The sequence below is a fragment of the Pinus tabuliformis genome, chromosome 4_2, assembly GCF_031772625.1.
Source record: "Pinus tabuliformis cultivar Carrire ecotype Pingquan chromosome 4_2, CPIR1, whole genome shotgun sequence".
Classification (NCBI taxonomy): domain Eukaryota; kingdom Viridiplantae; phylum Streptophyta; class Pinopsida; order Pinales; family Pinaceae; genus Pinus; species Pinus tabuliformis.
In genome coordinates, this window is record NC_142304.1 from 211,048,342 (window position 1) to 211,071,381 (window position 23,040).

The window sequence follows — 23,040 nt, forward strand, 5'->3', positions numbered from 1 at the left end:
ACTTCATACTGCTGAGGTTCTTCTTGTTCCTTCAGATTCTAATGAATTGGAGGGAAATCCTCCCATTCCCACAGTACAGGGAGGTGATCCTCTTGTTCCCATAATGCAAGGGGGCAGTTCTTCCATTCCCATGGCACTCCCTCTAAGTAGTATGGTCACTTCCTTTGATTGGAATCAACTTAAAGGATGTGGTCTTCCTCCTTATGTGCCCTACCAGGTCATAGTGCAGGCTTATAATAAACCTGTACTTAGCATAATCATAAATGAAGGCGCGTCGGTTAGCATTTTTTCCTCAACTACTTGGTAAGCTTTAGCTTCTCCACAGCCTGTGCCCATTACCTAGAATCTGTTGGCTTTGAACAGAGGAACCAGTCAACTGTTAGGGATCCTTCCTAAGTTGCCTATTACTTTGGAGGAAAAATTGTCTATATTGATGTAATGGTTTTCCGAGGCCCTTTGAATTTTAATTTACTCCTTGGTAATGACTATGTTTATGCCATGGAAGCTCTTGTCTCTTCTCTCTTTCATGTGATATGTTTCCCACATGAAGGAAGAATCATGACCATTGATCAACTTTTGTTTATTGGTCCTAATTTGACTCCCAATCAAACATATTCCCTAAATGGTCCTTGTATGAAATTGGTATCACCCCCACCATAGGTTTATTATGTGGCCACCTATTCCACGCCCGCGTCTACTAATAATCTAGTTAGTGATATAGTGTGTCATGTACTAGGGGCATTGGAGCTTGATATCTCCATTAGAACCCATGACATGTATCCCTTCCAGAGTGTTGTTCTTCCATCTTATGAGAACCTCTTGGAATCCATGGCCTCTTATCATCCATAATCAATTTTCCTAGAGCATAATTCATTTTCTTGTGTCAATCTCCTTAAAAAAAGAATCAAGGTTTCCGGAGGAGATTTCCTTATATTGTGTCAAGCTCCTTAAAAAATGAATGAAGTTTCTTGGAGCAGAGTTCTTTATCTTGTTTCAAGATCCTTAAAAAATGAATCAAGGTTCCCGAAGCAGAGTTCCTTTACTTGTGTCAAGCTCATTAAAAAATGAAACAAGGTGTCATGAGCATGGTTCTTTTCACATGTCAAGCTCATTAAAAAATGAAACAAATCACCTTCCAAATCGAGTCTTTGATTAGATCTCGTAAATTCCCAGACGAGTCCAAGGAACAAAAGATTTTGGTCTTCTTTACATAATGACTAAAAACTTTGTACTTGGTGGATATTCAGATGCCGACTTTGCTGGAAGTATTGATGATCGAGCATCAACATCAGGTTATTTAATGAATATGGGGTCAACAGCAGTATCTTGGAGTTGTAAGAAGCAACCTACAGTGGCCACTTCTTTAGAAGAAGCAGAGTACATTTCAACATGGGAAGCAGCATGTAAAATTGTTTGGTTGCGCAGAATTTTGCAGGACTTGGGCATTTCTCAGGCAAAGCTACATCATTATTCATTGATAGCTAGTCAGCCATCAAATTTGCCAAGAACCTAGTTTTTCATTCAAAGACAAAGCATGTGGACACCAAGTATCATGATATTAGATCTCTCATTGCCAAAGATGTCCTCAAGCCAGTTTATTGTCCTTCGGAAGATCAGATCTCCGACATTTTCATGAAATCGCTTGGTAGAATAAAATTTACTAAGTTCAGGGATGAACTTGGTATCTGTTGTAATGTATCTTTGGATCATAGGGGGGAGTGTTAGATGATCCAAAAATAAAATATTATCATAGGTTATAAATTTGGAATAAAATAATTATTAATTTAAGATATTAAATTAATAATTATTATTCTAGAATGTTTAAATATTTATTGGAGACATTTAGGATTAGTATATTGTTGTAACAAGATATGACTCTCCAAATGTGTCGTATCTTAGAATCTATTTTAGGAGATTTGTTAGCTAGTTGTTTTGAATAGCATTTATTGTAAATGGACACTTGTTATTTAATAAGTGATCCATAATTAGAGGTAGTTAGGAGATGGAGCTTATAAATAGCTCATTGCAAGAGTGTTTGGATGTTTGGGTGTAAACTCTTGCAAAATCAAATATGTAATTTTTTTTTATTAATAAAATTACGTGTCTGAGGACACTTCTGCCATTAGGTAAACATGAGGGAAATTTCTCAATCTCTGATTATGATGTTTGCTCTTCATCAAGTGCAGCCCATGATTCTTTGGTATTCTCATTTGATTCTTATTTTTCTAAATGTTTTCCTTTAGTGACATCAAGAGAATCTCTTTTTTGTAATACTCTTCCTGAGCTAATATGAATACCATTGAGATCAAGAGGAGATGCTAGGAAGTGTTGTACCTCAGCATTGTAAGTGGGCTGGGCTACTTCCTTTTGTGGGTTTGGAAATGGTGGTACAAGTAGTTGAGTGGGAGTGGATCTTTGATATGGATGTGGTTGGGGTTATGGTTGTGGTGGAGGTGGATGGTAGGGATAACATGGAGTTGGGTATGGAGGATATTGAGGAAAATATTAAGGATATTGTGGATTTCTCCCATAAGGTCCTTGTCAACCTTGTTGCCAAGATTGGTTTTGGGGTTGAGATGGCCAAGGTTGCCAAGGAAAGGGTGTGTTACAATTACTTTGAGATGGATGTGCATAACCTTGAAATTGTGAATTATGCTCTTGCATCATACCAGGTTGACTAGGCTACCATAGTCTTCTTGGAGCTACATAACATATCTGTTTTGGCAATTGACTTGCTCCATTTTCCTCTTGGTAAACTTCCTTCAACCTTGGTAATGATGGGCAATATTTAATAGCATGTGATTCTGCATTGACAACACAAATATCAGCATCTTCTTTTTCCTCATCTTGCATTCTTAACATTTCTACTTATTTGCTTACATTGCTAAATTTTTTTGTTTTGAAGTCATCAAACAAATTTCCAAGTTCAGCTTGACTTACCGATCTTGATGCCGATTTACTTACTCTTGCCCTTCCTCTTGATATGTGTTTGTATGTTTCACAAATTTCTTCAAAAGATAATTGGTATAAATCACCTCTACTCATGAGATCAAGGAGATCAATCAACCTGCCCCTAATTGTTTTAAGTAAGAGGGTTTTTAGTGTGTTAGATCCTAGATGATGTAATTTTTCCCTCTTAACATTATACATGAACTCCTCTTTTAGATCCTCAAGGTTCTCATATTCTTTTTGATTCATTCGAAATATTTTTTCTTTAAGATCACGATCTTTATATTTTTATATAAATATATTTTGCATATCATTCCATGATCTTATTGAATTAGTCCCTAAACTCATGAACCATTTAAGAGCTCTATCCTTCAATGTTTCTAGAAACAACCTCAATTATTGAGTGTTTAATAAGTAATGTTAAGATCTACAAACAATTTCAAATTCAAAGAGAAAGGTTTCCGGATCCTCTAACCGCATACCATGGAAGTTGGGAAGGAATGATGGAGGGATGTTCTTCATATGCACACTGACATAATTATCTTGAATCGGAAATCCAAGAGGATATTCTTCATTGTCATCATCTACATCCATTTCTTCTACCTTATTTGTCACCTCCTCTTCTTCTACCTTCTTTATCGATGGTGATGTGGCTCTTAATGCACCACATGATCAAATGGGGGGGGTGGTGTTGGAGAAGTTTTTTTTTTTTTTTTGAATAAGAATGTTAATGCAATGCAATTTTCTGTTCTTGAAATGAAATATGCCAAATGCAAACATTTTGTTTTTCTTTTGTAGAAAGTAAAAGAAATGAATAAACTAGGGAAGAAAACAATGCATACTTTGACACCTCCGCGTCAACAACGCCAAAAAGTGATGAGCCTCAACATTGCAACAAGAATGCTACAACTCCCAAGGCTACCAACTTTAATTATCAACCCAGGTTTCATACAAACTTAAAAGGTATCGACACTATATGTGAAACATACAATGTGTCCTTCTTTCACTGTCATGATGTATTTGAGTGAATGTAATGAAATCAAATCCTAAACAAATTGCATAAATGAAAATGTTACTTTGAAAAGAAATTAATCCTAGGCAAGAACAATAATTTGTAATTGAAATCCTAAGAGCATGAATTCAAATCAATAGGCCTAATATACTTTTAAAAAAGGCATGTCCTAATTGGTGTTTTATTCTTCCTCAATCATGGATTTAGAGCCTATGATTTATAATTCAACCCTAAGAGACAAAAACCAAGCGTTTTGAGCACATATGGTCAAGTTTACACGTGCTACAAGAAGTTACAGGAAGATATAATTCACCGAATTATCAATTAAATCAAATCCAAATGGGATGAGACAATTTTTATTTATTTAATAGGATGTATTAGGTCTCCATTCCAAGTGAAATCACTCAAAAATACCTCTATTAACATGTGCTAAAAAATAACTGAAAATTACTAGTCTAAAATATAGAAATTCGAGAACTAGTGAGCTGATTAATCTATCAAATAACTAACCTAATCAAGTGAAAATTCAATTGGGTAAATTTTTTCATCAACTTGAATGTTTTAATGACCTAATCCAAGTGGATTAAACTTAAATTACACTCATTATCATGTTCTAAAAAATAGCAGAAAAATACTACTAGTTGCTACTAGTTACTACTAGTTGTTACTACTAGTTGCTACTAGTTGAATAAGAAAACTAATCCAAGTATTTCAACGATTAATATGACCTTACAAATCTATTCCAATGATGAAATCATGCTTGTGATCTTGTAAAAGAACTTACTTCAACCATTTAACCCAATCCTACAACAAGAAATCATCAATACTAAATGCAAAAATAGGAAAAACAAGAACAAGAGATGCATGTGAATAAGAAGTGAAAAGAAGAAAAGTAAATTATACAAAAGGGCTCTGAGGCTCCTGGGATGGCCAATCCCAAGGATACTCAGATTCCTATGAAGGAGAACAAGCTTTAGAAGCTAAAAATGGCAACAATCTTCATTATTTGAACCAATCTAAGTACATCCCTGCTAGAAATGAAAGTGGAGCTGCAAAAATACAAGTTCTCTCCACAAGAAGACTAAGAAAAACCAACCCCTAGAGGAAAATTCGAATTTTTACTTATATGAAATGATGAGGAATCATTCTCCTTGAAAGGAGGCAACTTTCCCCTCCAAAATCCCTCAAATAGTGGATCTGCTTCCCAATATTAGGAATCTGCATTAAATGATAAGGAACACATTCCTAGATTTTCTCAACCATTGGAGCTCTAGAATTTGTGCAATAATTTCATAACATATTTTTGATTTATTATCCAATATTGATCCTCCTGTAGTAGGGAGAAAGTTCCTAAATTATCTCCTCCAAATCTTCATAATCTGCCCAATATTCTCATAATATTCTACAAAAATAAATAATATTAGGCACAAATATGAAATTATCCATAAACCTTCCTAATGAACATATTAAAGTTAAAAATATATCATCTAATGAAAAAATAGAGGTTTAATGTGTTGAAGGATGGTCAAATGGGCCTTAATTTATGTCTAATTTGGAGGGCGATTATCGGACATAAGATACATAAAAGTGTCATGTTCAAGAGCGATATGTTGCCTTTCATACAAAACACAGGATATATATTTCTTTCCATCCCCGCCCCACCAAATATTTCTAGCGAGTACCTATTTTTTTTTAACCTCACGCTTGAAGAGGATATCATATGCTTGTCTTATAAGTTCATCATTTGGATGAATCCATCCTAATGTTTATAGCAAGCCCTAAGAAGGAGTAGCTCAGTCTCATCATGTTGACAATTCCTTCGTCGTTTTAGTTTTACGAGTCCGACGGAGGGGTAACTCGACATATTTTTCATGTTTAGAGAGTTTGAAAAAGAGGTGGAAAATCAAACTCAAGATGTCCCTTTTTGTAGATAGTCTCTTAAGTCCAAAAAGGTAGAAAACAATACTCAATAAAACCTCTTAGCCATGTTCGACTAAGGTATTCCTTTTTCATAGCTAGTCTATCTTAGTCCAAAAAAGGGTTAAAATTATACTAAGTAGATGCCTTTTCATTTACTTTTACGAGTTCGAAAAGACAAGTTCTTGACAATCTTTTCATATTTTTGGAGTTTGAAAAGAGCTGAAAGAGGACTCCTCCTAGAGGAACGAGTGGTATAAAATGATAACAACTGATTCTGGTCATGATGGAACTGCTCAAAACATGTAAAGGTCAAGAGGATGGCTAATAAGGCCACTCATTGCAGATGTTACTTAGGAAAGGGAAAAATGACCAAGTGAAAGCGTATGATTTTCCAAAGAGACGGTGACAATGGAATGAAAAAAACCAAGGCTCATCTAGCAAAAATGGAAATCACAAGAGGTAAAGTTCGAATGGCTTCATTTTTACACAAGCTTGAAACATGGGAAACTATGCTTGAGAATACTTGAAGATGGTTTCACTTTTTCACAAGCTTGAAACACGAGAAAAAATTATGTTTGGAATTAGTTTGCCTTCCCCCAACATAATGACTCAATTTGAGGTACATGACCCCCAAGCTTCATTTAATGCACCTAAATAGACTACTGGGTCATTTACGAGATCAAGTGAAAGACTCGAATTGAGTCATTATGTTGGGGGTCATGTACCTCGAATTGAGTCATTATGTTGGGGGAAGGCAAACTAATTCCAAACATAATTTTTTCTCATGTTTCAAGCTTGTGAAAAAGTGAAACCATCTTCAAGTATTCTCAAGCATAGTTTCCCATGTTTCAAGCTTGTGTAAAAATGAAACCATTCCAACTTTACCTCTTGTGATTTCCATTTTTGCTAGATGAGCCTTGGTTTTTTTCATTCCATTGTCACCGTCTCTTTGGAAAATCATACGCTTTCACTTGGTCATTTTTCCCTTTCCTAAGGAACATCTGCAATGAGTGGCCTTATTAGCCATCCTCTTGACCTTTACATGTTTTGAGCAGTTCCATCATGACCAGAATCAGTTGTTATCATTTTATACCACTCGTTCCTCTAGGAGGAATCTGAGTATCCTTGGGATTGGCCATCCCAGGAGCCTCAGAGCCCTTTTGTATAATTTAATTTTCTTCGTTTCACTTCTTATTCACATGCATCTCTTGTTCTTGTTTTTCCTATGTTTGCATTTAGTATTGATGATTTCTTGTTGTAGGATTGGGTTAAATGGTTGAAGTAAGTTCTTTTACAAGATCACAAGCATGATTTCATCCTTGGAATAGATTTGGAAGGTCATAGTAATCGTTGAAATACTTGGATTAGTTTTCTTATTCAACTAGTAGCAACTAGTAGTAATTTTCTGCTATTTTTTAGAACATGATAATGAGTGTAATTTAAGTTTAATCCACTTGGATTAGGTCATTAAAACATTCAAGTTGATGAAAAAAATTACCCAATTGAATTTTCACTTGATTAGGTTAGTTATTTGATAGATTAATCAGCTCACTAGTTCTCGAATTTCTATATTTTAGACTAGTAATTTTCAGTTATTTTTTATCACATGTTAATAGAGGTATTTTTGAGTGATTTCACTTGGAATGGAGACCTAATACATCCTATTAAATAAATAAAAATTGTCTCATCCCATTTGGATTTGATTTAATTGATAATTCGGTGAATTATATCTTCCTGTAACTTCTTGTAGCACGTGTAAACTTGACCATATTTGCTCAAAACGCTTGGTTTTTGTCTCTTAGGGTTGAATTATAAATCATAGGCTCTAAATCCATGATTGAGGAAGAATAAAACACCAATTAGGACATGCATTTTTTAAAAGTATATTAGGCCTATTGATTTGAATTCATGCTCTTAGGATTTCAATTACAAATTATTGTTCTTGCCTAGGATTAATTTCTTTTCAAAGTAACATTTTCATTTATGCAATTTGTTTAGGATTTGATTTCATTACATTCACTCAAATACATCATGACAGTGAAAGAAGGACACATTGTATGTTTCACATATAGTGTCGATACCTTTTAAGTTTGTATGAACCCTGGGTTGATAATTAAAGTTGGTAGCCTTGGGAGTTGCAGCATTCTTGTTGCAATGTTGAGGCTCATCACTTTTTGGCATTGTTGACGCGGAGGTGTCAAAGTATGCATTGTTTTCTTCCCTAGTTTATTCATTTCTTTTACTTTCTACAAAATAAAAACAAAATGTTTGCATTTGGCATATTTCATTTCAAGAACAGAAAATTGCATTGCATTAACATTCTTATTCAAAAAAAAAAAAACTTCTCCAACACCACCCCCTCCCCCATTTGATCATGTGGTGCATTAAGAGCCACATCACCATCGATAAAGAAGGTAGAAGAAGAGGAGGTGACAGATAAGGTAGAAGAAATGGATGTAGATGATGACAATGAAGAATATCCTCTTGGATTTCTGATTCAAGATAATTATGTCAGTGTGCATATGAAGAACATCCCTCCATCATTCCTTCCCAACTTCCATGGTATGAGATTAGAGGATCCGGAAACCTTTCTCTTTGAATTTGAAATTTTTTGTAGATCTTAACCTTACTTATTAAACACTCAATAATTGAGGTTGTTTCTAGAAACATTGAAGGATAGAGCTCTTAAATGGTTCATGAGTTTAGGGACTAATTCAATAAGATCATGGAATGATATGCAAAATATATTTATATAAAAATATAAAGATCGTGATCTTAAAGAAAAAATATTTCGAATGAATCAAAAATAATATGAGAACCTTGAGGATATAAAAGAGGAGTTCATGTATAATGTTAAGAGGGAAAAATTACATCATCCAGGATCTAACACACTAAAAACCCTCTTACTTAGAACAATTAGGGGCAGGTGGATTGATCTCCTTGATCTCATGAGTAGAGGTGATTTATACCAATTATCTTTTGAAGAAATTTGTGAAACATACAAACACATATCAAGAGGAAGGGCAAGAGTAAGTAAATCGGCATCAAGATCGGTAAGTCAAGCTAAACTTGGAAATTTGTTTGATGACTTCAAAACAAAAAAATTTAGCAATATAAGAAAATAAGTAGAAATGTTAAGAATGCAAGATGAGGAAAAAGAAGATGCTGATATTTGTGTTGTCAATGCAGAATCACATGCTATTAAATATTGCCCATCATTACCAAGGTTGAAGGAAGTTTACCAAGAGGAAAATGGAGCAAGTCAATTGCCAAAGCATATATGTTATGTAGCTCCAAGAAGACTATGGTAGCCTAGTCAACCTGGTATGATGCAAGAGCATAATTCACAATTTCAAGGTTATGCACATCCATCTCAAAGTAATTGTAACACCCCCTTTCCTTGGCAACCTTGGCCATCTCAACCCCAAAACCAATCTTGGCAACAAGGTTGACAAGGACCTTATGGCAGAAATCCACAATATCCTTAATATTTTCCTCAATATCCTCCATACCCAACTCCATGTTATCCCTACCATCCACCTCCACCACAACCATAACCCCAACCACATCCATATGAAAGATCAATTCCCACTCAACTACTTGTACCACCATTTCCAAACCCACAAAAGGAAGTAGCCCAGCCCACTTATAATGCTGAGGTACAACACTTCCTAGCATCTCCTCTTGATCTCAATGGTATTCATATTAGCTCAGGAAGAGTATTACAAAAAAGAGATTCTCTTGATGTCACTGAAGGAAAACATTTAGAAAAATAAGAATCAAATGAGAATACCAAAGAATCATGGTTTGCACTTGATGAAGAGCAAACATCATAATCAAAGATTGAGAAATTTCCCTCATGTTTACCTAATGGCAGAAGTGTCCTCAGACACGTAATTTTATTAATCAAAAAAAAATTACATATTTGATTTTGCAAGAGTTTACACCCAAACATCCAAACACTCTTGCAATGAGCTATTTATAAGCTCCATCTCCTAACTACCTCTAATTATGGATCACTTATTAAATAACAAGTGTCCATTTACAATAAATGTTATTCAAAACAACTAGCTAACAAATCTCCTAAAATAGATTCTAAGATACGACACATTTGGAGAGTCATATCCTGTTACAACAATATACTAATCCTAAATGTCTCCAATAAATATTTAAACATTCTAGAATACTAATTATTAATTTAATATCTTAAATTAATAATTATTTTATTCCAAATTTATAACCTATGATAATATTTTATTTTTGGATCATCTAACACTCCCCCCTATGATCCAAAGATACATTACAACAGATACCAAGTTCATCCCTGAACTTAGTAAATTTTATTCTGCCAAGCGATTTCATGAAAATGTCGGAGATCTGATCTTCCGAAGGACAATAAACTAGCTTGAGGACATCTTTGGCAATGAGAGATCTAATATCATGATACTTGGTGTCCACATGCTTTGTCTTTGAATGAAAAACTAGGTTCTTGGCAAATTTGATGGCTGACTAGCTGTCAATGAATAATGATGTAGCTTTGCCTGAGAAATGCCCAAGTCCTGCAAAATTCTGCGCAACCAAACAATTTCACATGTTGCTTCCCATGTTGAAATGTACTCTGCTTCTGCTAAAGAAGTGGTCACTGTAGGTTGCTTCTTACAACTCCAAGATACTACTGTTGACCCCATATTCATTAAATAACCTGATGTTGATGCTCGATCATCAATACTTCCAGCAAAGTCGGCATCTGAATATCCACCAAGTACAAAGTTTTTAGTCATTATGTAAAGAAGACCAAAATCTTTTGTTCCTTGGATATATCGAAGAACTCTTTTGGCTACATTCCAGTGGTTGTCTCGTGGTTCCTGCATAAAAAGTGAAAGAATATTGACTGCATAAGATAGATCAAGGCGAGTATTTGTCAAATAAATCAAGCTGCCAATCAACTATCTGTAAGTAGTACTGTCCACCTTCCCCCCTTTCAAATTTCGAAAGTTTCAAGTTTTGCTCCATGGGGGTGAGAACGGGCTTGCAATCCTGCATGCCAAATCGTTGAAGAGCCTTTGTTGCATACTTACTCTGAGAAATGAAAATATGATGTGGACGTTGGAAGAATTCAACTCCAAGATAGTAGTGAAGTAATCCCAAATTTGTCATTTTAAAACCTGCATGTAACTCCTTTTTCACTTGTGCAATATGATCATCATGGTTGCCAATAATGATCAAATCATCTACATACATAACAAGAATTACCAGATATTTTCCCTGTTGTCACACATACAAAGTATCATCAGATTCACTTCATTGAAAACCAACTTTCTTAAGGTATTCATCCATCTTTGCATACCAAGCTCGGGTAGCTTGTTTTAATCCATATAAAGCCTTGATCAATTTGCAAACTTTATGTTCTTGTCCTTCAATTTCAAAACCTGGCAGTTGGGTCATATACACTTCCTCCTTTAAATCCCCGTTGAGAAAAGAACTTTTCACATCCATTTGGTGAACTTTCCATCCTTTCTGAGCAGCCAATGCAAGAGTTAATTGGATGGTGTTCCATTTAGCTGTAGGAGAAAAATTTTCCTCATAATCAATGCCTTCCTACTACGCAAAACCTTTTGTGACAAGTCGTGCTTTATACTTTTCAAGTTCTCCCTTTTGATTATACTTAATTCTGTAAACCCATTTGCATCCTATGGGTTTAACATTTTATGGACAATCAACAAGTTTCCCAAGTGTTGTTATCAATTATTGCTTGATATTCTTCAACCATAGCCTGTTTCCATTCTTTATGTTTTACTGCTTCTTTTTATGTGGAAGGTTCAGTAAAATCATTTGCTAACAAGGCAAAATTTCCTTCACTTCTGTGTGCCCTTCTGGTGCCTATTTTATTCTACTCATTAGGCTTTACATCTTTCAAAAGTTGCACTGCCCATTTCGATAGTTGGTGCTCACTTGTTTGCTTTTCTGAAAATCTCTATCATTATAAAGAGGATTAATATAAACTAATGTTCTTTGTTCAGGTGAAGAGTCTGGAAAATCACTGTCAGAAGAACTGCTGCTGCTTGGAGATGCGAATGAACTGCTAGAAGACCCAGATGATGTTTTTGATGTTGATGGACTGGATGACTCATCTTCAAAGGAAGGAAAATGAAGTTCATACCAATTTGGTGAAGTTGGTTGACTTTGCATTTTTCCTTTTCTTTTACTTCCCTTAGTTTCTAACTTGTGAATAAGATTTTTGATTTCTTCAGCACTCTTACTCTCAGTTTCATCAAAAATGACATCCCTTCTCACAATGAATTTTCCATTGGTCAAAAGACGATACCCTTTCTTCTCATCAGAATAGCCAATCATTGTGCATTTTAAACTCCTTGAGTCAAGCTTAGTTCATTTTTCTTTCAGAACTAAGGCATAACATACTGATCCAAAAACTCTAAGATGTTTAACTCGAGGTTTGAAACCAAACCAAGCTTCATAAGGTGTGATTCCGTCTAAAGAAGCAGCTGGAGATCTGTTTCTTAAGTAGATAGCTGTATGTATTGCTTATGCCCAATATGTTGGACTTAACCTCTTGAAAGTTAACATGGATCTTGCCATTCCTAACAAGGTGCAATTCATTCTTTCAACTACTCCATTTTGTTGTGGAGTGTAAGCATTAGTAAGATGTCGTCTTATGCCATTTTCACTGCAATAAGTTTTGAATTCATTTGAAGTGAATTCTCCCCCATTATCTGTCCTGAGAGTACCTATCTTTTCTTTGACTTCATTTTCAACAAGTTGGCAAAAAATTTTAAACTTATCAAATGCTTCTGACTTGTTCTTCAAGAAGTAAACCCAAGTCATTCTGCTGAAATCATCAATGAATAGTAAGAAATATTTGCATCCACCAAATGAAGTTTGTAGTGGTCCACAAACATCACTGTGAACTAGTTGTAGCCGCATGTTTGCACGCCATGAACTTGTTGGAAAACTTTCTCGACTTTGTTTTCCATAAATGCAAGCTTCACATTTTGCATTTTCCCTTTTGAAAGTGGGAAGTCCTTTAACCATTCCTTGTTTCTGCAATTGAGAAAGACTCTCACAATTTAAATTTCCATATCTTACATGCCATAGTCTTACAGGTGAAATACCTATAGTCACTGCCGCAAAATCAGAATACCTTGGAATAATTGTCCCTTTCATCTGTAACAGTTTTCCATCTTCATAACCTGTCATGACAGTTTTCAAGCTCTGTTTGACTGAATTAATCTTGACTAAACCATCTTCCATAATCACCTGATGTCCTGCTTGTCGAATTGTGACTAAAGAGAGCAAATTTTTCTTAAAATTTGGTACATACCGTACATTGGAAATCATTTTTTCTCCAATGCCAGGGAGAAAAACTTTAACTACTCCTTTTCCATAAGGAGTATGATTTGTATCATCAGCAAGAAAAATGGAATTAAGTTGGCTATCTTGAAAATTCCAAAAAAAATCACGTCGACAAGTCATGTGCTGAGTTTCCCCTGAATCCAAGATCCAAGCATCTTCATAATCACTTCTAAGATGAGAAGAAAATTGTGATGCTAGCGAGGAAGTAAAAACATATTCTCAGTTACAATCATCTTGATCATTTTCAAATTGCACTAAGTGCTGCTGAAACTTGGGAATTTTATTAAGAGATGTTCGACAATCTTCAGCATAATAGCCAACTTTGTTACATCTTCGACACACAATTTGACTTAAGTCTCTTCCTCTTCCTGAAGATTGTCCTTTGCCTCTGCTTTGACTTCTATGTTGAGATTGTCTTCTACCTTGATTATTATTTCCTTGTCCTTGAAAATTTCCTTTTCCTTGGTTATTTCCTCTACCTTGAAAATTACTCCTTCCTAAACTGTTGCCTATATTAAAGTTGTTTCCTCTACTTTGGCTTCGACCTCGACTTTGTACATTATGTGCTGCTTGATTTTGATTCCCTCTGACTCTACCTCGAGAACTGTCTGCTGATGATTTACTAGTGCTGGCCTCTGTGAAAAAAACATCTTCACCAACTTTCTTCTTCTTCCCAAAGGTTTTATCATGTTGGGTCAACATTTCACAGAGCTCATCAAACTTTAGTTTCTCTAATTTCCCAGTTAATTGTAAAGTCTCTAAAAAATGCATGTAGGAAGAAGGAAGTCCAGCAATTACAATTGTTACCATAAAACTATCATCTATTGTTGGAAAACTAGCATTAATGATTTCCTGCCTAATATTCTTAAGTCTTGAGATACATTCAAGAACATCACCTCATTTATTCAATTTTTGTTGCAACAATTTTAATTGTAGATCAACTTTCTTTGATTCGAGCTGAGTATCAAAGATGTCTTTAAAAATTTTCAAAGAAAACCATGCATCTGTAGCATTTTCTATATGGACAGACATTTCATCATTGACAGAAGATTTAATAAGAGCTAAGGCTTTGGCATTATTAGCTTCCCATTTTGCTAGTGCAGATGCATCTATGAATTTATTTGGCTTAATATCTCCATCACATTTACCCTGCCATAATTCATTGTAAATGAGAGTGCTTTTGATGAGACGGTGCCATGTTTTATAGGATTTTGTACCTACAAGTTTGTCGGAATCAGAAAACAAATTAATCAACTTAGACATTGTAGTGTTGAAGCTTCGCACCAAAAATCAAAACAAAAATGTCAAGATGGGCAACACAACACACCACGGAAAAAACACAATCTATCAAGGCTTGGCCTTGACCCTTGTATAGTCGTTGAATCAGGAGAAAAATGACTGAGCTTTGCACTTGGCTCTAGTCGATTTCTCAAAAATTACAAGATAACTTTCAAAATTTGACCTTTACAATGATGCTCTTGCAAAATTTGGTAAAAAAAATTACCCCCCCTCAAAGTAAAATTAATTTGAGTTACACTTATCCCTTTAAAGAATTACAATTAAAATCTCCTTATTACTCCAAAAATTTACAAATTACCTTATTACTCCACCAATGTTACAAATTTTTTATTACTCCAATAATAAAAAATCACATAAAATTATATACATTTGGAAAATTCACAATTGTTGGCACACAAAAGAGGCCCTTCAGGAGGTTGGCAACCGGTTTCATAGTGATCCCTTTTCTTGCTTTCTTGAGCCAATCGCAATGTAATTTATAAAATCGAATAGTAGCACCAAGGTTCAGTTTAGCAGAGAGACTAACAATATTTACAACTTGCACTCAGAAGTATTCAAGTCTGGTGAATAACAAGACCGTTTCTATTACACCTGTTGGCGAAGATCTGGCAGTTGTGCTTGCAACAAAAAAGACAAAGCAGCTCAACAAGCCTACGGATTCTGTCCATAGATCAGTTACCATTCCAATAATAAAACATCACATAAAATTATATACATTTGGAAAATCCACAATTGTTGGCACACAAAAGAGGCCCTTCAGGAGGCTGGCAACCGGTTTCATAGTGATCCCTTTTCTTACTTTCTTGAGCCAATCGCTGAGTAATTTGTCACTGTCTTCACTCCAGTCCTCCTACTGTGTCATGTGTCCAAGTCAAACATGCTCATATTAGACAAATTCTCTCTGATGTTGCCAAATGACCCACTTTTCCTAAGTTATCTGCCTCATCGCGGCTATGGACTAAATATACGCACTGAAGGGCGCTCATAAACAGTCCAGAAGCGCTGCCATTGCGGAAGTACACCTAATTCCCGCGATGGTCCGATTTCATGTCCCAGCGCAAGGTTGTTTATAATCTTTGGCGATGATCTGACTAGCTACGTTATTCAATAGTGATGTCAGCGCTATAGATCAATTATGCCCCCGCGATGATCCAGATTGGGCGAATTTGTTCCAACTGTCGGCCTTCCAGATGACTCCAAACCTGGTTGTTGGCATAGTTTGTATCGCCCTCCTTTCTCTGGCATGGTTGTTCCGTCATTTGTGCTACCTTCCTTGAAGATAAGCTCACTCTTCCACCTTTCATGGAGACTCCTCCTATTTAAATTCTCACCATTGCTATGCATTGCTAGTTTTTGATAGTTGGCTAGTTGAGAAGTGTTGTTAGTGTTTGTGAGTTTGCTAGATAGCTGGTGTGAGTGTCACAAGTGTGGGATTATTGATAGTTTGTGAAAGGTTGTGAAGTGCCCTTAATCTTTTGTAAAACTTATGGGTGAGAGAGACTTGCATGTTGGGAGATCCACCTTCAAAGAGTGAATGCTTGAGGAACATGCTGGCTGGACCCTTCTGAGAAGGCTTGTGACGTCAAGACTTTGGTTGTAAGCTTAATCTTATTTCATTATTAATACAATCAATGATGTTTTCCTATGTCTTGTATGTAATTTACTTGATAGCTCATGACTTCTTGACTTTGTGAGTAAATAGATCATTGTTGTTTTCCAGTTACGTGCTTTGTTGTATTTCCTTTGCATTGTTTCAGGTTGATCACTCATTAGGAGAAGGAAGCGGAAGCTGGAGCAGCGCAATGGAACTCCATCGACCATCGGTTGAGGTAGGCCTCCAACTATGACTATTTAAGGAAATCTATTGTTGATCTATCCTTGTTTGTGACCTGACCCACTCTAGGGCTAGAGGGGTTGCCTTTGTCCGCGGAGGGAACACTTTCCTGCATCACAAATTGGTGACCATACTGGGAAGATGTGGTCTTTGTTCTTTTCTTGTTTACTCTTGTCTTGATTTTTTATTTGGTCTTTTTGAATTTTTGGGGATTAGTTACTAGTCTCTTGAGTTTCCTGGGTTGATCTGGGGAATACCCCTATTTGACTGAAGGATTGTTTTGTAGGTTTTAACCCTGTACAGAAATTACCTGCATAAAAATTCTTAAACAAAGAAAATAAACAATGTGAGAGCATAACCCATAAAACACATATGCACAGAGATTTTTCCCTGGATCCCAAAACTGGGACTACCAGCTTGATTTTTCATTATGTTCCTTTCAATGTTACAATACATATTTATACATGTCGAAGCATCCAATACCATGGACTGAAAACCATCGCGTCCAATACCATGGACCGAAAACCATCACGTCCAAAAAACATGTGCGAAAATCATGCACAAAACCATAGGTGGGTCCGCCCAACCTAACATATGGTCCAAAACCAAAATTTTCCAGGGCGCTGCCCCGGACCCCATAAAGTGGGGTTACGGGTGCCCTTCAAACCCCCTATTAACTATGTGGAAAGAATATAACACAACCCAACAATCTCCCACTTGTTGTTTTCTTTCCACAGGGGGCCATAGGAGAGCTTAGTCAATTTTTCAGCCCTGAGATTCCCATTGCTTCTCTACACCAAGAGAACTTCTCAGAGCTCACAGATTTTGTCAATGCATCAGCAGTATTCTTCAAAGTGTCCACCTTTACCAGCAACACCTTTCTGTCTTCTATCATATCCCTCACAAAGTGATATTGAACATCAATGTGCTTTGTCTTTGAATGATAAGCAGGGTTCTTTGCCAAGAAAATTGCACTTTGGCTGTCACAGTCTATTCTTATAGCTCCCTGTACTAACCCCATACTTGAACACAATCTCTGCAACCAAACTGCTTCCTTGCTTGCATGAGTGGATGCCATGTATTCTGCCTCTGTAGTTGATAGTGCCACTACAGATTGTTTCTTACTCATCCAACTGACTGCACCTCCAAATAGGTTAAACACATACCCACTTGTAGATCTTCTCTGATCCAAATCTCCAGCCCAGTCTGCATCAACAAAGCCATGAATATCCAACACTCTGTCCAATCCTGGTCTTCCTTGGTAGCACAAACCATAATCACTAGTGCCACGCAAATACCTGAAAACCTGCTTCACTGCTGTCCAGTGCTCCTTCCCAGGTTTTGACATAAACCTGCTCAATACTCCCACTGCATGTGCAATGTCTGGTCTAGTACAGACCATTGCATACATCAGGCTACCCACTGCACTTGCATATGGAACACGGGACATGTCTTCTTCCTCTTCTTGTGTCTTGGGACACTGTTCAGCAGATAACCTCACACCTACAGGAATAGGAACCTTCACCGGTTTACTATCCTGCATATTAAACCTCTGGAGTATTGTCTCGACATACTTCCTCTGGTTTAACCAGAGCTTCCTCTTTGACCGATCTCTTTTAATTTCCATGCCCAAAATATAGTTTGCAGCACCAAGATCTTTCATGTCGAATTTTGAGGACAATTGGGTCTTCAAATCCTGGATAATTTCTTTGTCATTTCCAACCAGCAACATATCATCCACATACAAGACCAGATAAATAATACGGTCACCAATTAATTTAAAATACACACAATGATCTGCTTTGCTTCTGGTGAAGCCAAGTCCCCGTATAAATGTATCAAATTTCTGATACCACATCCTTGGTGATTGTTTTAACCCATACAGAGACTTCTTTAACTTGCATACCAGTTCTTTCTTACCCTTCACCGCAAAGCCTTCAGGTTTCTTCATGTAGATTTCCTCTTCCAAATCCCTGTGAAGAAATGTTGTCTTCACATCCATCTGTTCTACCTCAAAATCAAAAGCAGCGGCAACAGATGAAAGTAATCTAATAGAAGTTACCTTGGCAATAGGAGAAAAAATATCACCAAAATCAATTCCCGGCACCTGGGAATAACCTTTTGCTACCAACCGAGCTTTGTATTTCTCCACCTTTCCTTCTGCATTTGTCGTCTTCTTGAACACCCATTTGCTGCCAATGGGTTTCCTTCCAGCCGGCAACTCCACCAAATCCTAAGCCTCATTTTTGTGCAAAGATGCCATTTCATCGACCATGGCCTCTTTCCAGAGTTTTCCATCCTCTGAATCAACTGCTTCCTTCACAGCTCTGGGATCATTATCAGTAACAGACAAAGCAAAATTTGAACTGAAAGCAAATGGACTATACCTTTCTGGCTGCCTTCTTTCTCGAACTGATCTTCTCACAGCCGGAGTTTGTGGCTCTTCATCTTCTGATTCCTCCTCTGTTGCAGAGTCTGATTCTTCCTCCTTTGGCTCAAACTCTATCTTCTCAGGTTCCTTTGGTTGTACTTCATGTTGAATAACATCTTTTACCTCTCTGAACAACACATCTCGGCTGTACACAACCTTCCGTGTGACTGGGTTCCAAAGCTTATAACCCTTTAAACCATCCTTATACCCAATAAAGATGCACTTTTTAGATTTACTATCCAACTTGGTTCGTTTCTCCTTTGGAACATGTACATATGCATCACATCCAAATACCCTTAGATGTGAAAGAGAGGGTTTCTTACCAGTCCATACTTCTTGTGGAGTCTTATCCTCCAATGCTGATGAAGGTGATCTGTTGATCAGGTAACATGCAGTATCCACCGCCTCTGCCCAGAATTCCTGTCCTAACCCGGCACCACTGAGCATGCTTCTTGCCCTTTCCATCAACGTCTTGTTCATTCTTTCTGCGACTCCATTTTGCTGAGGTGTATATGGAGTAGTCTTCTACCGTGCTATACCACACTTCTTACAAAATTCTTCAAATTCCTTGCTGCAAAATTTTCCACCATTATCTGTCCTCAGCACCTTTATCTTCTTCTCTGTCTGATTTTCCACCAGAGCCTTAAATTCTTTAAACCTGTCAAGACTTCAGATTTATTCTTAAGAAAATATATCCATGTATTCCTTGAGAAGTCATCTATGAATGATACATAGTACACAGACTTACCCAGTGATGGAACCTTCACAGGTCCAAACACATCACTGTGCACAAGATCTAATATCTGTTTCGTCCTCTTACCACCAGAGGGGAAACTCACCCGATTCTGCTTCCCATATACACAATTTTCACAGGACCTAGGCGAGTAAATGGGCTATTTCCAATATATCGTATCGGTTGATAAACCCTATTATGATCAAAGCACATAATGGGCCATGGTTGCTGCCGGAAGAACTTTTCTTCTTTTATAAGTTCTTGAAGTTTTTGTGGATCTATAGCCACAGAGCGGTTTTTTCTAGCCATAGCCACGGAGCGGTCATCTCTAGCCATAGTCACAGAGCGGCCATTGTTGTCTTCATAATTTTTACCTTTAAGAAAAGGTAATGGGGCTCTACCCAAATAGAACGAACAATAACAAAGAATAAGTAAACTAAAGGTTCGATTGATATAACGTCTTAATAAAGTATTATCGATAAGTGAATTACGATCTATACGGAAAGATACCCATTTTATAAAAATTGTTAATAGAATATGACCGCCCAACCAACCGCAAAGACCACTTATCATAAAGGATATATTAGGGCTGTAACGAAAAAGAAAGAGGTTCACCAGTCTTGTTAATACGGGATTTGCTAAAAGAATGGGATTCAACAATTGAAGAATTAGACCATCCATAAATAGACTTAGAGCTTTTGGATTGTTGATCGAATTCATGAGGTGCGGAGATTCAGAACTTGAAGGTTTGTCCATAATTTGGAAAAAACGAAAGAACATATATGGTACGACTAATAAAGTTATTGCATAAGGTTTCCACAGCGCTGCATAGATGGGCGAATAATACATGGACAAAAATCCTATTAATTGTCCCGTAATAGAACCACTTATGGCTATTATACCATAGCCAGGTTTTCCCAAAAGGAAGGATCTCGTGGAATAGATTTTAGAGGGACCAAAAGGCAATGTAGCAAGAAATCCATAATATAGCCCAAATATGATGATCGGACCTGAAACTTCTACCCATGAGGATAATGGACCCAATAGTAGACCAAGTACTTTTATCATATTAAAACTCCCTTTGATCTTGATCAAAGAATTATTTTGATAAATTTATGATTTTATCATATATATTATTTCTAAGTATAGAAATAGTTTTTATATTATATAAATAAATATTCGATTTAACATAATTGATTTATAATAAATATTATAATATCTCGATATTGCATATGCTATTAATATATATTATTTGTTATCTTATTTAACAGGAGTACTGGTATATAACTCGTTGTTCTTTCGAACCAGGGTGTTCCGATCCAAGTTATCTAAATTTTCGTTACGTCGTAGAGGTCGGGTAACCAATTCGAGTACATCTCTCGCATTGGCAAATCCATGAATCTGGGCAAAAGTAAATTCAACTGACCATTTAGTACCAATTCCTCTCGCCCCTAACGGGTTAGCATGAGCCATTCCGGTGATGGCTAAGTCGGGTTGTAGCTCGCGCATACGTCGTATCTGATTCGAATTGTCTGGTTTCTCTACAATTCGTGGTATGGGCATACACATTCTTATACATGTATTTTGTAATAGCGCTAATTCAGCAGCTTGATACCGTTTATCCATATATGGAATACCAATTTCATAAACGATCATACCACATCTGATTAAGAATCTGGCTATAGATATTTCTATTAGATTATCTCCCATGAAAAAGACAGATTTTCCGCGTACCAAATCAAGATAATCTTTTAAACTCTCCCATATCCGTTCCTCTCTTTCCTCCAGACTCTGGGCCTCAATACCAAATACAGGACAAATCCTTTCGATCCAAGCACGCGTTCCGTCCGGACCAATAGGAAAAGGAGCTACGATTAATTCGCATTTTTTTCGTCTTATCAAAGTTGTTGCTGTACGACTAAGAAATGGGTTAACCCCACAAACATAAACTCCATCACCCAGTGATGGAAGATCGGCATATCTCTGAGCGGGCAACCAACCTGATACCTTGATGAATTGGCGTCTTAATTCTGTATCAAGTTGAGAAACCAAATTCGAGGGTAAAGACCCAAAAATAACTAAGGGAGGATGATTTGCATATTCCACCAAATTCTTTTCCTTCAGAAGAGGAAAAGGGAATAATTTTGTTTTAGTTTCTTTTGATTCACCAATGGGTAATTCTTGGTCTGGACAACGATGTGCCATTACAGCTAAGACAGTATCTTCCCCCTGAGTAAAAGCATAATCCAGTCCATTTGCTCTTGCCACTAGAATTGGTACTCCAATTTCATATTCCAATTTGGGTGCCATACCTTCCAAATCCATTTTTATTATTTCTGTAGTACAGGTGCCTATCCATATGATGACGCTGGGGTCTCTATCTTTTCTTATCCGAATACAAAGCGTTTTCAATTCCTCATAATCGTTCAAATGGGCCGATATATCTCCTTCTTCTAATTCTGCCATTGCATAGCGGGGTTCTGCAAAAATCATAACTCCAAGTGCATTTTGGAGAAAATAACCACATGTTTTTGTGCCCACTACCAAAAAGAAACTGTCTTCAATCTTTTGATACAACCAGGATACACAGCTAATAGGACAAAAGCTATGATAATTGCCCGTTTCACATTCAAGCGTTATAGTTTCAACAATTTTTGTCGACATAATAGGGAGGGAATAAAAGGCTAAGGATAAATAAGGAAAAGAAATAATGAATAAAAATACTAGTAACACAAAAGAATGATAACAAGAAATAATAAAATTGTCAACAAATTGACAACAAATTGTGGAGAAGTGGAGAAATTGTTGATTCTAAATCCTCGTAAACCCAAGTAAATTTTCCTTATTATTTTTTTTCTGTCCCCCACCACCAATGGGATTTAGATAAAGATCAGAGAGTAAACTGAATAATTCCCGATCTGGAATCTCTTTTGGGACAATACCTTCTGGTTGGGACAATATTTGATCTGCTATGCCTAGATAATAATTACAAACATAGTTAAGGGATGGTTCAAATCCAACCATTTCAAATAAGGTTTTACCCTTTACTCTGGAAACTCGGATATCCTCAATAATAGGTAATACTTCTATTACGGGCATTGGACAGGCTTCTACATATTTATTTATAAGATCTCTTCTAGATGTACAATTTCCCACCAAGCCTGCTAATCGGAGTAGATGTGTACGAGCTTTTTCCCTTATAGAGGCAGTAATACGATTAGCTGCAAATAATGCATCGAATCCATTATCTGTAATAATAACACAATAATCTGCATAGTTCAATGGAGCGGCAAAACCTCCACAGACCACGTCACCTAATACATCGAATAATATAATATCATATTCGTAAAATGCATTTAATTCTTTTAACAACTTTACAGTTTCTCCCACCACATATCCTCCACACCCGGCTCCTGCGGGTGGACCCCCTACTTCCACACAATCCACCCCTCCATAACCCTTGTGAATTACATCTTCGGGGCAAATATCCT